Source organism: Mustela nivalis (genome assembly GCF_964662115.1).
Source record: "Mustela nivalis genome assembly, chromosome: 6".
NCBI classification, from domain to species: domain Eukaryota; kingdom Metazoa; phylum Chordata; class Mammalia; order Carnivora; family Mustelidae; genus Mustela; species Mustela nivalis.
The window spans coordinates 106,166,959-106,182,436 of NC_139025.1; positions in this window are offsets into that span (position 1 = coordinate 106,166,959).

Here is a 15,478-nt window from a genome sequence, read left to right on the forward strand (position 1 = left end):
TCAGTGAGGATAAAGAGATAGTAAAACATAGGCATTATCTTGGAATAAGAGAATCTTAGTGGCAGAAATAGACAAGGAAGCAATTGCAATGCAATGTGATAAAGTACTTATGTAATGGTATATTTATCGATTATTATTTGGCTCTTGAAGCAATTCTGTGAGATATTAAACCCATTTTCAGATGAGGAATATAGAGCCCAGGGAAGTAAAAGGAAGAGCCTATAGTTATAGGCTAGAGACAGGTTTCTCTCTTAAGCCTCTTATTTCCCACCTCACATCTTGCTTTGTGCACCAGGCCAACCTGCCTCAGGGCCCTGCATTCTCTTATTGTTGCTGGTAATTTTGCATGAACACTCCTGCCTCTGTTTGACATTGTAACTTTCCATGCATTAATTATAGTTTGTTGTTTCCATTTGGGACCATGGTACTGGGGAAAGAGCACTGGGCAAATGGGTCAAGGTTTTGTTAGGCAAATTTTAGGTCTCTCATATTGCATAAGGCTTTAACTGGTGGCCTCACCTCTCTGGACCCCAGTTCCTCCAGCTGTTTGATGAAGGATTTGATAAACACACTGGTTTTTAGAAGGCAGGTTCTGGGGTGGTGCCTCAGTTGCCAGCTTGGGGAATGAGATCAACCCCTCTGTTAAAGGGTTCTGCTTTTACCTGTGTCGGTACATTTGTGTTTCGTGAAAGATTATGTTTGAAAAAAGGATTCTGTTGCTACAAATAGTTTGAAACCCTGTGGACAAAATTGCTTCTAAGGTCTTAGCCTGAAATTTCTGGATTTTAGTTGTTGAAACATGGTGAGAAATGCTAAAGGGAAGAAAAGTTGTTTAATACATCCTCACCTGCCCAGTCCCTTCCAAGAAAACTAAACTACAAATGATTTTTAATAGTTAACTGGGTAGTAATTTAATTCTTAAAATGGTATCTCTCATGTAAACAAAATTAATGACTGTTCAAAACCAGTGTGGTATGTAGTAGAATGATTTGGGGGTTGAAGCACATGGGTTTAAGTTCTGGCTCAGCATGTACTCTGCATGACCTACCCCAAGTCACTTTACTGCCCTCAGCTTTGATTTCCCTTGCTCAGCCTTGTTCGTCCAATAACACAGGAATAAGACAGACATAACTAGAGTGAACATGGTTATAAACCAGAGCAGCTATGAAAATGTTAATTTTATTTTTATGATTGTTTTTAACATACTGGTAAAGTTCCAGTTAATATTTGTGAGGTTTTCAAATCTTCACCTTCTCAGAGTTTCAGACATTTCTCTCCAACATGCTCCCAAGGCAGGGAGGAATTCGTTCTGACAGTCGGGTTTGGTTAACAAAGAGAAAAGGTGTGTGTGTGTGTGTGTGTGTGTGTGTGTGTGTGTGTGTGTGTGTGTGTTGTTATTGTCATTGCTGTCCAGGCTGACAAATGGGTTTAGGTCCAGACTCCCCCTTGCATTATTAATGAAAAATTGCATATCACCTGAGGCTAACCTAGCTCCTTTCACAAGTCTTTGGCGACTAACAATCTTGCTGCCATCTGAAGAGAAGTCTGCCAAGCAAAGAACTCCTCCCTGCTCTTTCCCTTAAGAAACACTTTAGCATGTCTAGCACACAACTACTTCAAATTACGTTTGAATAAAACACTGTGATAAATAAGTGTCTCCTCTACACAGATTGCCACTTGTTTAGAAATAAAGTATCGATTTTTGAATGTTGCTGAGATTTAGACATGGGTTAATTAAACATTTACATATATGTGCTGAACAATATATTGCATGGTACAATAATGTGCACTTTAATCAGAAACCGTGGGTGTTTGTGTTTGCTTTTTCCATGTTAATTGGCACCATGCTGGCTCAAGCTTAGGTATTTGGCTAGATGGAAGAAAATAGACATGGTGTTTTAAATATTTTAATTAGGACCAGCAGTTCTCAGCTCCCTCATTTCTCATTGGATTGTTTTTCATGCATGAATAAATTAGCTAGCATGGAAGTACTCTGTAGAAAGTGGTTGCCCTCTGGCCATAAAAAGAGTCCTGTTCATTAATACTTTAATGAAATTAGCTGTGAGCAAAATATTATTCCTTTTAACTGTGTTCTAATTTCTTAATTTTAATTAGGCACATAATTGTAGGGTGCTGAAATTATCTTCGTGTTCAGCAACTAAAGTTCCATCATCAGGAGCCTGTGGCTGAAACACCACACACTCCCAACACGTTCCAGCAGGAAATTTTCTGTCCAACTTTTTCCCCATTTGCTTCACCAAAGATTCCCCTCACCCCTCCATTTGTGGCCACGGTATGATATTTCAGAGTTCCTGCTCCTGACTCAAGCCATTGATAATGAAGCTATTAGACTATGGATCATTTTAGAAGTGAGACAGTGTGGAAGGCTACAAAGAAGCTGGTCTGGTGGGATTTTTTCCATCAGTTTTTGTCTCCTCAGGCTCCCACCTACATGTCTGTCCCCCTGGTCTTACGTTAGAGTTCTCTCTATTTTTCTTTATTATTTATTACTTTATTGGCTTGTTCACTTTGGATCTGTAAGCTCTGTGAGGGCAGGAAGTTTTTCTCTTTCAAACCCCAACTTATGGTATATAATTCCTACATTACACAAATATAGTTGTTGAATGTTTAACATTGTGGATTCCACAATGTTGAAATTTTCTGATACAAGTTATGGCATTTTACAATGCTTTAGGTAAATAAGATAGTCCACATATAAATACCAAAATGAAACTTCTGAATTTGATAAAACAGTACTCTCAGTTTGCTGAATTTTCACTTTAGAAGGAATAGTGTGAAATCTGGATTAAAATTTAAGAGAGAAACTAAAAGCCTATATACATTACTTTGTATTATGCCCTAAAGTTCAACCTGAAATTTATCATGACATGTATTCAATATATATGATACAATAACTACTGAAAAAATGAAAATTTATTCAGTAATTGTTTGTATCATTCTTGCCCACCACCTCTACCACACTTAACATAACCTCATACACCTACACTGATGATTTTTGTGTGAAGCACATGACTCACTTATTTAAATATTTTAAAGGTATTAAGTAAATGCAGGTAAATGTTTCATAGGTCCATCAAGAAGTTTCATGTTTGATCTGATATGTAAAATAGTTATAATAATAACACCTCCCTCATAGGCTTCTTGGGATTATTAAGTGAGATAATTACATATCAGACACATAGTGTCAGATAATATAATTGACATTTTTTTTATTATTGTTTTATTTTTTATAAACATATATTTTTATCCTCAGGGGTACAGGTCTGTGAATCACCAGGTTTACATACCTCACAGCACTCACCAGAGCACATACCCTCTCCAATGTCCATAACCCCACCCCCTTCTCCCAACCCCATCCCCCCAGCAACCCTCAGTTTGTTTTTGTGAGATTAAGAGTCACTTATGGTTTGTCTCCCTCCCAATCCCATCTTGTTTCATTGATTCTTCTCCTACCCACTTAAGCCCCCATGTTGCATCAACACTTCCTCATATCAGGGAGATCATATGATAGTTGTCTTTCTCTGCTTGACTTATTTCGCTAAGCATGATACGCTCTAGTTTCATCCATGTTGTCGCAAATGGCAAGATTTCATTTCTTTTGATGGCTACATAGTATTCCATTGTGTATATATACCACATCTTCTTGATCCATTCATCTGTTGATGGACATCTAGGTTCTTTCCATAGTTTGGCTATTGTAGTCATTGCTGCTATAAACATTTGGGTGCACGTGCCCCTTCGGATCACTACGTTTGTATCTTTAGGGTAAATACCCAGTAGTGCAATTGCTGGGTCATAGGGCAGTTTTATTTTCAACATTTTGAGGAACCTCCATGCTGTTTTCCAGAGTGGTTGCACCAGCTTGCATTCCCACCAACAGTGTAGGAGGGTTCCCCTTTCTCCGCATCCTCGCCAGCATCTGTCATTTCCTGACTTGTTAATTTTAGCCATTCTGACTGGTGTGAGGTGATATCTCATTGTGGTTTTGATTTGTATTTCCCTGATACCGAGTGATATGGAGCACTTTTTCATGTGTCTGTTGGCCATTTGGATGTCTTTTTTGCAGAAATGTTGGTTCGTGTCCTCTGCCCATTTCCTGATTGGATTATTTGTTCTTTGGGTGTTGAGTTTGATAAGTTCTTTATAGATTTTAGACACTAGCCCTTTATCTGATATGTCGTTTGCAAATATCTTCTCCCATTCTGTCAGTTGTCTTTGGTTTTGTTAACTCTTTCCTTTGCTGTGCAAAAGCTTTTGATCTTGATGAAATCCCAATAGTTCATTTTTGCCCTTGCTTCCCTTGCCTTTGGCGATGTTCCTAGGAAGATGTTGCTGCGGCTGAGGTCAAAGAGGTTGCTGCCTGTGTTCTCCTCAAGGATTTTGATGGATTCCTTTCGCACATTGAGGTCCTTCATCCATTTTGAGTCTATTTTTGTGTGTGGTGTAAGGAAATGGTCCAATTTCATTTTTCTGCATGTGGCTGTCCAATTTTCCCAATACCATTTATTGAAGAGGCTGTCTTTTTTCCATTGGACATTCTTTCCTGCTTTGTTGAAGATTAGTTGACCATAGAGTTGAGGGTCTATTTCTGGGCTCTCTATTCTGTTCCATTGATCTATGTGTCTGTTTTTGTGCCAGTACCATGCTGTCTTGATGATGACAGCTTTGTAATAGAGCTTGAAGTCCGGAATTGTGATGCCACTAACTTTGGCTTTCTTTTTCAATATTCCTTTGACTATTCGAGGTCTTTTCTGATTCCATATAAATTTTAGGATGATTTGTTCCATTTCTTTGAAAAAAATGGATGGTATTTTGATAGGAATTGCAGTAAATGTGTAGATTGCTTTAGGTAACATAGACATTTTCACAATATTTATTCTTCTAATCCAGGCGCATGGAACATTTTTCCATTTCTTTGTGTCTTCCTCAATTTCTTTCATGAGTACTTTATAGTCTTCTGATTATAGATTCTTAGCCTCTTTGGTTAGGTTTATTCCTAGGTATCTTACGGTTTTGGGTGCAATGGTAAATGGGATTGACTCCTTAATTTCTCTTTCTTCTGTCTTGTTGTTGGTGTAGAGAAAAGCAACTGATTTCTGTGCATTGATTTTATATCCTGACACTTTACTGAATTCCTGTACAAGTTCTAGCAGTTTTGGAGTGGAGTCTTTTGGGTTTTCCACATATAGTATCATATCATCTGCGAAGAGTGATAATTTGACTTCCTCTTTGCCGATTTGGATGCCTTTAATTTCCTTTTGTTGTCTGATTGCTGAGGCTAGGACTTCTAGTACTATGTTGAATAGCAGTGGTGATAATGGACATCCCTGCTGTGTTCCTGACCTTAGCGGAAAAGCTTTCAGTTTTTCTCCATTGAGAATGGTATTTGCGGTGGGTTTTTCATAGATGGCTTTGATGATATTGAGGTATGTGCCCTCTATCCCTACACTTTGAAGAGTTTTGATCAGGAAGGGATGCTGTACTTTGTCAAATGCTTTTTCAGCATCTATTGAGAGTATCATGTGGTTCTTGTTCTTTCTTTTATTGATGTATTGTATCACATTAATTGATTTGCGGATGTTGAACCAACCTTGCAGCCCTGGAATAAATCCCTCTTGGTCGTGGTCAATAATCCTTTTAATGTACTGTTGAATCCTATTGGCTAGTATTTTGGTGAGAATTTTTGCATCTGTGTTCATCAAGGATATTGGTCTATAGCTCTCTTTTTTGATGGGATCCTTGTCTGATTTTGGGATCAAGGTGATGCTGGCCTCATAAAATGAGTTTGGAAGTTTTCCTTCCATTTCTAGTTTTTGGAACAGTTTCAGAAGAATAGGAATTAGTTCTTCTTTAAATGTTTGGTAGAATTCCCTCGGGAAGCCGTCTGGCCCTGGGCTTTTGTTTGTTTGGAGATTTTTAATGACTGTTTCAATCTCCTTACTGGTTATGGGTCTGTTCAGGCTTTCGATTTCTTCTTGGTTCAGTTGTGGTAGTTTATATGTTTCTAGGAATGCATCCATTTCTTCCAGATTGTCAAATTTGTTGGCGTAGAGTTGTTCATAGTATGTTCTTATAATAGTTTGTATTTCTTTGGTGTTAGTTGTGATTCTCCTCTTTCATTCATAATTTTATTTATTTGGGTCCTTTCTCTTTTCTTTTTGATAAGTCTGGCCAGGCGTTTATCAATTTTATTTATTCTCTCAAAGAACCAGCTCCTAGTTTCGTTGATTTGTTCTTTTGTTTTTTTGGTTTCTATTTCATTGATTTCTGCTCTGATCTTTATGACTTCTCTTCTACTGCTGGGCTTAGAGTTTCTTTCTTGTTCTTTCTCCAGCTCCTTTAGGTGTAGGGTTAGGTTGTGTACCTGAGACCTTTCTTGTTTCTTGAGAAAGGCTTGTACCGCTATATATTTTCCTCTCTGGACTGCCTTTGTTGTGTCTCACAGATTTTGAACCATTGTATTTTCATTATCATTTGTTTCCATGATTTTTTTCAATTCTTCTTTAATTTCCCGGTTGACCCATTCATTCTTTAGAAGGATGCTGCTTAGTCTCCATGTATTTGGGTTCTTTCCAAACTTCCTCTTGTGGTTGAGTTCTAGCTTCAGAGCATTGTGGTCTGAAAATATGCAGGGAATGATCCCAATCTTTTTTTTTTTTTTTTTTTTTTTTACAATCTTTTGATACCGGTTGAGTCCTGATTTAGGACTGAGGATGTGATCTATTCTGGAGAATGTTCCATGTGCACTAGAGAAGAATGCGTCTTTTGCTTTGGGATGAAATGTTCTGAATATATCTGTGATGTCCATCTGGTCCAGTGTGTCATTTAAGGCCTTTATTTCCTTGTTGATCTTTTGCTTGGATGATATGTCCATTTCAATGAGGGGAGTGTTAAAGTCCCCTACTATTATTGTATTATTGTTGATGTGTTTCTTTGATTTTGTTATTAATTGGTTTATATAGTTGGCTGCTCCCACATTGGGGGCATAGATATTTAAAATCGTTAGATCTTCTTGTTGGACAGACCCTTTGAGTATGATATAGTGTCCTTCTTCATCTCTTATTATAGTCTTTGGCTTAAAATCTAATTGATCTGATATAAGGATTGCCACTCCTGCTTTCTACTGATGTCCATTAGCATGGTAAATTTTTTCCACCCCCTCACTTTAAATCTGGAGGTGTCTTCGGGCTTAAAATGAGTTTCTTGGAGGCAACATATAGATGGGTTTTGTTTTTTTATCCACTCTGATACCCTGTGTTTTTGATTGGGGCATTTAGCCCATTAACATTCAGGGTAACTATTGAGAGATATGAATTTAGTGCCATTGTATTGCCTGTAAAGTGACTGTTACTGTATATTGTCTCTGTTCCTTTCTGATCTACCACCTGTAGGCTCTCTCTTTGCTTAGAGGACCCCTTTCAGTATTTCTTGTAGAGCTGGTTTGGTGTTTGCAAATTCTTTCAGTTTTTGTTTGTCCTGGAAGCTTTTAATCTCTCTTTCTATTTTCAGTGATAGCCTAGCTGGATATAGTACTCTTGGCTGCATATTTTTTTTCTTTTAGTGCTCTGAATAAATCATGCCAGCTCTTTGTGGCCTGCCAGGTCTCTGTGGATAAGTCTGCTGCTAGTCTAATATTTTTACCATTGTATGTTACAGACTTCTTTTCCCAGGCTTCTTTCAGGATTTTCTCTTTGTCACTAAGACTTGTAAATTTTACTCTTAGGTGACGGGGTGTGGGCGTATTCTTATTGATTTTGAGGGGCGTTCTCTGAACCTCCTGAATTTTTTTCTTAAATATATATTTGTTTGACAGAGACAGAGATAACAAGTAGCAGACAGACAGGCAGAGAGAGAGGAGGAAACAGGCTCCTCGCTGAGCAGAGAGGTAGATGCGGGGCTTGATCCCAGGACCCCGGGATCATGACCCGAGCTGAAAGCAGAGGTTTTAAACCACTTTGCCACCCAGGCACCCCTGAACCTCCTGAATTTTGATGCTTGTTCCCTTTGCCATATTGGGGAAATTCTCCCCATTAATTCTCTCCAGTATACCTTCTGCTCCCCCCTCTCTTTCTTCTTCTTCTGGAATCCCAATTATTCTTATGTTGTTTTGTCTTATGGTGTCACTTATCTCTCGAAATCTCCCCTCGTGGTCCAGTAGCTGTTTGTCCCTCTTTTGCTCAGCTTCTTTATTCTCTGTCATTTGGTCTTCTATATCGCTAATTCTTTCTTCTGCCTCATTTATCCTAGCAGTGAGAGCCTCCATTTTTGATTGCACCTCATTAATAGCTTTTTTATTTCAATTTGGTTCGATTTTAGTTCTTTTATTTCTCCAGAAAGGGCTTTTATATATCCCGAGAGGGTTTATCTAATATCTTCCATGCTTTTTTCGAGCCCGGCTAGAATCTTGAGAATCGTCATTCTGAACTCTAGATCTGACATACTACAAATGTCTGTATTGATTAGGTCCCTAGCTTTCGGTACTACCTCTTGTTCTTTTTTTTTTTTTGTGGTGAATTTTTCCGCCTTGTCATTTTGTCCAGATAAGAGTATATGAAGGAGCAAGTAAAATACTAAAAGGGTGGCAACAACCCCAGGAAAATATGCTTTAACCAAATCAGAAGAGATCCCAAATCGTGAGGGGGGAGAAAAGGGATAAAAAGAGGTTCAGTAAGAAAGAAAGAAAAAGAAAAAAAAGAAAAGAATTTAAAAAAGAAAACGAATAAAGAAAAGTATAAAAAAGAAAAAATATATATATTAGATAAACTAATTAAAAAAGAAAAGGGTAAAAGTTAAACAAAATTTTAGCAGAAGAAGAGAAAAAAATGAAAAAGAAAAGAAATTAAATTAACTGCAAGACTAAAAAATCACAGGGAAAAAACCATGAGTTCTGTGCTTTGCTTTCTCCTCCTCTGGAATTCTGCTCTTCTCCTTGGTATTGAAACCTCACTCCTTGGTAGGTGAACTTGGTCTTGGCTGGATTTCTTGTTGATCTTCTGGGGGAGGGGCCTGGTGTAGTGATTCTCAAGTGTTTTTGCCCCAGGCGGAATTGCACTGCCCCTACCAGGGGCCGGGGTGAGTAATCCGCTCGGGTTTGCTTTCAGGAGCTTTTGTTCCCTGAGCGCTTTCCGTAGAGTTCCAGAGGACGGGAATACAAATGGCGGCCTCCTGGTCTCCGGCCCGGACAATCCGAGAGCCCGGGGCCCCACTCCTCAGTGTGCCCTCTGAGAACAGCGCCCAGTAACTTCCGTCTGCCTGACCTCCGGCCGCGCTCCGAGCTCACCGAGCCTGTGACCAGTTCAAGGTAACCCCGAGCTATGAGCTTACTGTCGGCTCTGTCTCTGTAGCTGGCTTCCCGTTCCAATACTCATAAGCTCTGCAATACTCAGACACCCCCGATGCTTCTGTGACCCTGTGGGACCTGAGGCCACGCTGACTCCGCGTGGGCTTCGCCCCGGTTTAGCTTCTGGAGCGATGTCCCTCAGTGGAACAGACTTTTAAAAGTCCTGATTTTGTGCTCCATTGCTTTGCCACTTGCCAGGAGCCGGCCGCTCCTCCCGGGATCTATCTTCCTGTCGCTTTGGATTCACTTCTCCGCCAGTCCTACCTTTCAGAAAGTGGTTGTTTTCTGTTTCTAGAATTGCTGTTCTTCTTCTCTTCGATCTGCCAATGGATTTGTAGGTGTTTGCAATCTTTAGATAAGCTATCTAGCTGATCTCCTGCTAGCTGAAGTAGTTTCAGCGTGCTACTTCTCCGCCATCTTGACTCCTCCCCTCTATAATTGACATTCTTAAGTTGCATATAGATTGTCATTTTGCAAACTAATGTTTGAGAGCATTTTATAATGTACAAACCCCTCTTACCTGTGTTCAAATTTAAGTGCATCTATTTAATAAAAATAGAGATAAAATATTCTGCTTTATAGAATGAGGCAAATTTTATCCCTCCTATTTTCATAAAAGATAATACCATTAATGAGACCATGTTTCAGATATAGCTTGATGCTTGCTCACACTAGAATTCAGAAATTCCGGTTACTGGGTTTGTAAATGCTACAAACACAGAGGAAGGACCATACCCGTCACCCATACCACTCTTCCCATTCCTAAAGTAAATAAGATCCCAAAGTTGTTTTGTATTGTTCCCATGTGTGTTTTTAGCTTTTACTCTATGTAAATCATGAATAAAATGCAGGCATCAGGAGGAGAAATTCATAAAATTTGCATGCCAGAAATTCATAAAATTTTGGTAGTGTTTTAAAGTGATCATTTATGTATAATGAAAAAAATTATAACAAATTATAAATTTTTAAAAACCTCAGCGAAGGGGTGCCTGGGTGGCTCAGTGGGTTGAGCTTCTGCCTTTGGGTCAGGTCATGATCCCAGTATCCCGGGATCGAGACCCGCATCAGGCTCTCTGCTTGGCAGGAAGCCTGCTTCTCCCTCTCTATCTTCCTACTTCTGCCTGCTTGTGACTTCTCTCTCTGTCAAATAAATAAATCTTAAAAAAAACCAACCTCAGTGAATATAATAAAAATGTTTGTAAAATTAATTTAAAAATTAAAAATTAAAATATTAAGAAAAATATTTTTGATAATTAAGTGACTTTTTTGCTAATTTTTTGGGCTACATACACTATTTCATATGAAATGATTTAATAATATTGTCTGTATAATTTTCTAATTTAGCTTTTTCTAAGTATATTTTTTTCCTAAGCTTTTAGAGAAATAATCATTAACTAAATAATAGTCTAAATACAAAGACAATTTTTTCCTTTAGCATGGTTGATCAAATTTTTTTTTATTCCTGGTAGTCAAAACTCATAAAGCATGAAACTTTGCAGACAGAATGACTCATACTACTGCTGTGGATTTTTCCCTTGTATGCATAAGACTTATGATAAATTCTCTTTATAAGATTTTCCTGCAAAGAAAAACGATGTGTTTGTAATTACATATGCTACATTATGAGTCTATTGCTGACAAGAGAGAACTTTGTTTTCACAAGGCATCAATGAAAACCAAATTTCTCATTTATAGTTTTATATATCTGACTAAAGAATTTTCCACTGACCAACTTCTGCTACCATACATTTCAAACCTTGTTTTTTTTAATCTTGCCTTTCCTCTTGTGCCTGGCGCTATATGGTATATTTATGTTTTGATCTGATCTTGGGCAAGACACCTTTGAGTCATGATACTACATCTAAGTGTGCATATGGTAGGCAGGAGCAGTTCCTGCACTGCATGCATAGTAAAGTTCATGAACACATCTCACAAACCCTAACGTAACTGTATCCTCAAAATAAGTTCTTCTGAATCAGATCCCAAAATGTCCATGGTCATACAATGTTACCTGACATAAAGGGAAGGGAAATAGATGGTGAAGCTGGCATGGGAAGGGACAACTGTCTTAACCAATTCTGGTTAAAATATTACTTACTCAAATTTTATAAAATATATGATCATGTGAACACATTGCCAGAACCTTTCTTGGGTCTTTGAAAGGGGCCCAGAAAAGTAAGGGACCCTGGAGCTAAAGTTTCATTAGTACCAGAACAGTTGACCTCTGATGGGATAATTACATATGGTGACAGATTCTAGATCAATGTTATTATGCTGTTTATCTTTTTCATCACTCAACATTAAGGTTTTCAGGTTTATCTTTATTTATACATATAAATCCAGTTTATTCATTTTAAGTTCTATGCAATATTCCGTTTAATGAAAATAGCACATTTTATTTTCATTTCCCCCTGGTGTATATTCAGGTTGTTTCCAACAATAAATGTCTTCATAAGATCTTTCATTTTGTAGATCTTCTTTTTCATCTTTTAATAGTTTTTATCATTTTACCCATAAAATTCTTGGAGATAGTATTTTTCTGTATTTTCCATCTTTATTTTTTTATTTTTATTTTTTTAAAGATTTTATTTATTTATTTGACAGAGAGAGAGATCACAAGTAGGCAGAGAGGCAGGCAGAGAGAGAGAGAGGAGGAAGCAGACTCCCTGCTGAGCAGAGAGCCCTATGCGGGACTTGATCCCAGGACCCTGAGATCATGACCTGAGCCGAAGGCAGCGGCTTAACCCACTGATCCACCCAGGCGCCCTCCATCTTTATTTTTTAATGTGTACTTTAGTCTGGTGTGTGTGTGTGCATGCATGCGCAGTTTTCCAGTTCCCAGTTCTCCCCTTTAGCTATATCTAATCTGCCATTAAACTAATTTGTTAAATTATAAATTTCATTTATCGTGTTTTGGATTTGGTAATTTCTATTTGATTATTTTAAAATAATACTTTGTAGTTCCATACTGAAATTCTGTCATACCATCTACTTTAAGATGTTAGTCCTTTTAAAGTTTTTCTCTGATAATACCAATGCCTGAATGTCTAGTGAATCTGAAACTCTTTTTTTCCTCTTAATTGTCAAGGTATAAGTGTTTCTTTAATGTTTTTATTAAATCTCAAACAATACATACAAAAATTTTAGAGCTAACGGGGAGTCTGGGTGGCTCAGTCAGTTGAGTGTCTGACTCTTGATTTCAGCTCAGGTTGTGATCTCAGGGTTGTGAGATCAAGCCTGCATCAGGCTTCATGGTGGGTGTAGAGCCTTCTTGGGATTCTCTCTCTCTCCCTCTACTCCTCCCCCCGCCCTTTAAAAAAAAAAAAAAGAAAGAAAAGAAAAAAGAAAAGAAATTTAGAGCTAATCTGAAACTATGGATAATATTATAGTCCTTGAGAGATGATTTATTTTTATACTAGAAGGCATTAAGTTAGAGGCTCTATTAGTCATCTATTGCTGAGTAACAAATTACCTCAATACTCAGTGGCTTCAGATAGCAAAACATTTATTATCTTAGTGTTTCTGTGTATCCAGAATCCAGGTGTGGCCTTGTTAGGTGCCTTTGTCTCTCAGTCTCTCAGGAGCTTGAAATTCAGGTGTTAGCAGAGTCTGTGGTTTCATCTGAAAAGGATTCCCTGGGGTTGGGCATGCTTCCAAGCTCACTCACATGACTTTTGGCTGGCCTCATGTCTTCATTGGCTATTTGCTGGAGTTATTGATTTTTTGCCATATAAAACTCCTTTATAGGTCAGCTCACAATAAATTGTCTGGCTATTCTCAGAACAAGTAAGAGAATTAGAAGGGGCAAGATAGAAGGGCAGTTTCTTTGTAACATAATCTTGGAACTGATACCCATAATATTTGCCAGTTCTGTTCATTAGAATGCATTAGGTCTAGCCTATGCTCAAGGGATTACCCAAGGACATGAGTACGAGGAGAGGGGTATCATTGGGGGCCTTCTCAGAGCTGCCTACTCTAGGAACACATCAATTTGATCCAGCCTGGGATATAGCATGTTCATTCTTCCCCAAAGAACTCTAAATTCCTATTCTTCTTCCTACAGTTCTGTAAACTACTTAAGGTTCTGCTCATTTTCTAAGCTCCTCAGCCATCAGCCATCACTTTAGAATCTGCATCTGTCTAAAGGGCAATAAGTGTGTGTTGGAACTTTTTTTTTTTTTTAAAGATTTTATTTATTTATTTGTCTAAGAGAGAGAGAGCGAGAGCGAGCACAGGCAGACAAAGTGGAAGGCAGAGCCAGAGGGAGAAGCAGGCTCCCTGTGGAGCAAGGAGCCTGATGTGGGACTCGATCCCAGGACGCTGAGTTCATGACCTGAGCCGAAGGCAGCTGCTTAACCAACTGAGCCACCCAGGCGTCTCTGTGTTGGAACTTTTTGAGCCTTTTATGTTTCTGGGATCTTATTTCCCCAAGTCTTGATGATGGATTTCAATGTTTTTCTGCCTTCAAACAGATTTTTTTTTCTTTTTTATCCATCCTCTCTAGGTGTTTTTAGTGAGAGATTTGTTCTGATCCAAGTGTGTCCATTATAGCCAGAAGAAGAAGAACTGAATCTGGTCGGAACCAGCTTGAGTCCAGTGTTTACTCCTGGTTGATTTAGCTGTGATCAAAAATGTCAGGTTTTATAGCCCAAGCTTAATTTGGGGGCTGTGTTCTGTCTCTCTCTATAGAAAAAGAGAATGTGAGCTAAGCAGACACTCCTGAAAGTATCTATTAGGCAGATACAGTTGACTTTTATCTCTAATCATCAGAGAGAACAGATATTAGGCTAATGAGAAAGACCATAACATTGGGGGAGAAAAGACCCTTGTATTTATAGGTCAAAATTCTAGGAAACATTCACATTTTAAAATAAAGCATTTTTAAAATTAGGTTCTTTTATTCCACTAGGGTTTATGAGTTATCTACTAAACTGGGAGATTTATGAGAACGGGTTATGTTTCTTTATTTTGGAATCCCTAATGCCTAGAGTAGTATCTGGAATTAGATGTCCCATAAAAATTTCAAATTGAGCTCAGTTAATATTACAAAAAAGTTACCTTTCTGAGCACATCCTGACTAATAGGGGTAGGTAATTAGAAGATGATTTGGTGGTGAGTCTAGAATGTAAGCATTTTTCCATATAACCAGTGCTCTATTAAATTATTTAATTTAAACAATATCCATTTCTGGGGCGCCTGGGTGGCTCAGTGGGTTAAGCCGCTGCCTTCGGCTCAGGTCATGATCTCAGGGTCCTGGGATCGAGTCCCGCATCGGGCTCTCTGCTCAGCAGGGAGCCTGCTTCCCTCTCTCTCTCTCTCTGCCTGCCTCTCCATCTACTTGTGATTTCTCTCTGTCAAATAAATAAATATAATCTTTAAAAAAAAATAAATAAACAATATCCATTTCAATAGTAAATCCTCAGAATGTTGGGTCTATAACAATAAATAAAGATAAGAAGACAGGGAAAGAGAAAGAGAGGAAGGAAGAAGAATTCAGGTGGTGGAGCCCAAGAAGAGCACTTTGTCCTTCAAGGTAATGTGTTAGAAACTCATCAATATACTCTTCTGCTCTGATGTTGAGTCTAGCACAGTGGCCACAGATTTCTGTGGGTTTCAGTGCAAAACAGCCACGTAAATGTGGTCAAATGAAACCAGATGGACTAAATATGCTATTATATATTGTATTTTTAAACAGTCTCAACTGGTTATCAGGGGAGGAGATGGACAAGATTGAGTATTGGTTAAAGAACAAGTTAGTCATGGATTTTTACTGCATGAGTTTCAAGTGACATCTGTTCTAGGTGTTATTTCTACAGCCTCCCTCAGGTGGTACAGATGATTGTAGTTCTCGATTATGCCTTTCCTCTGGGAACTGAATTCAGATTGCTTTGCAATTAAAAACAAAACAAAATGAGTTTTATAACTTGGGAGCAATTTTCTGCTTTTCCACAGAATGCTACCAGAAACAAGGAAGCTAGGAGATTTGTCATTTCCACTGGCAATCTAGTTTTGCTATATAAACAATTTAAAATGTAATGTGCTGTATGGTCTGGTAGCATGTGACATGACCGTGGGGAGTGTTTACTTGTTAACCTTTGGTCAGTCTTCCATCAGCCT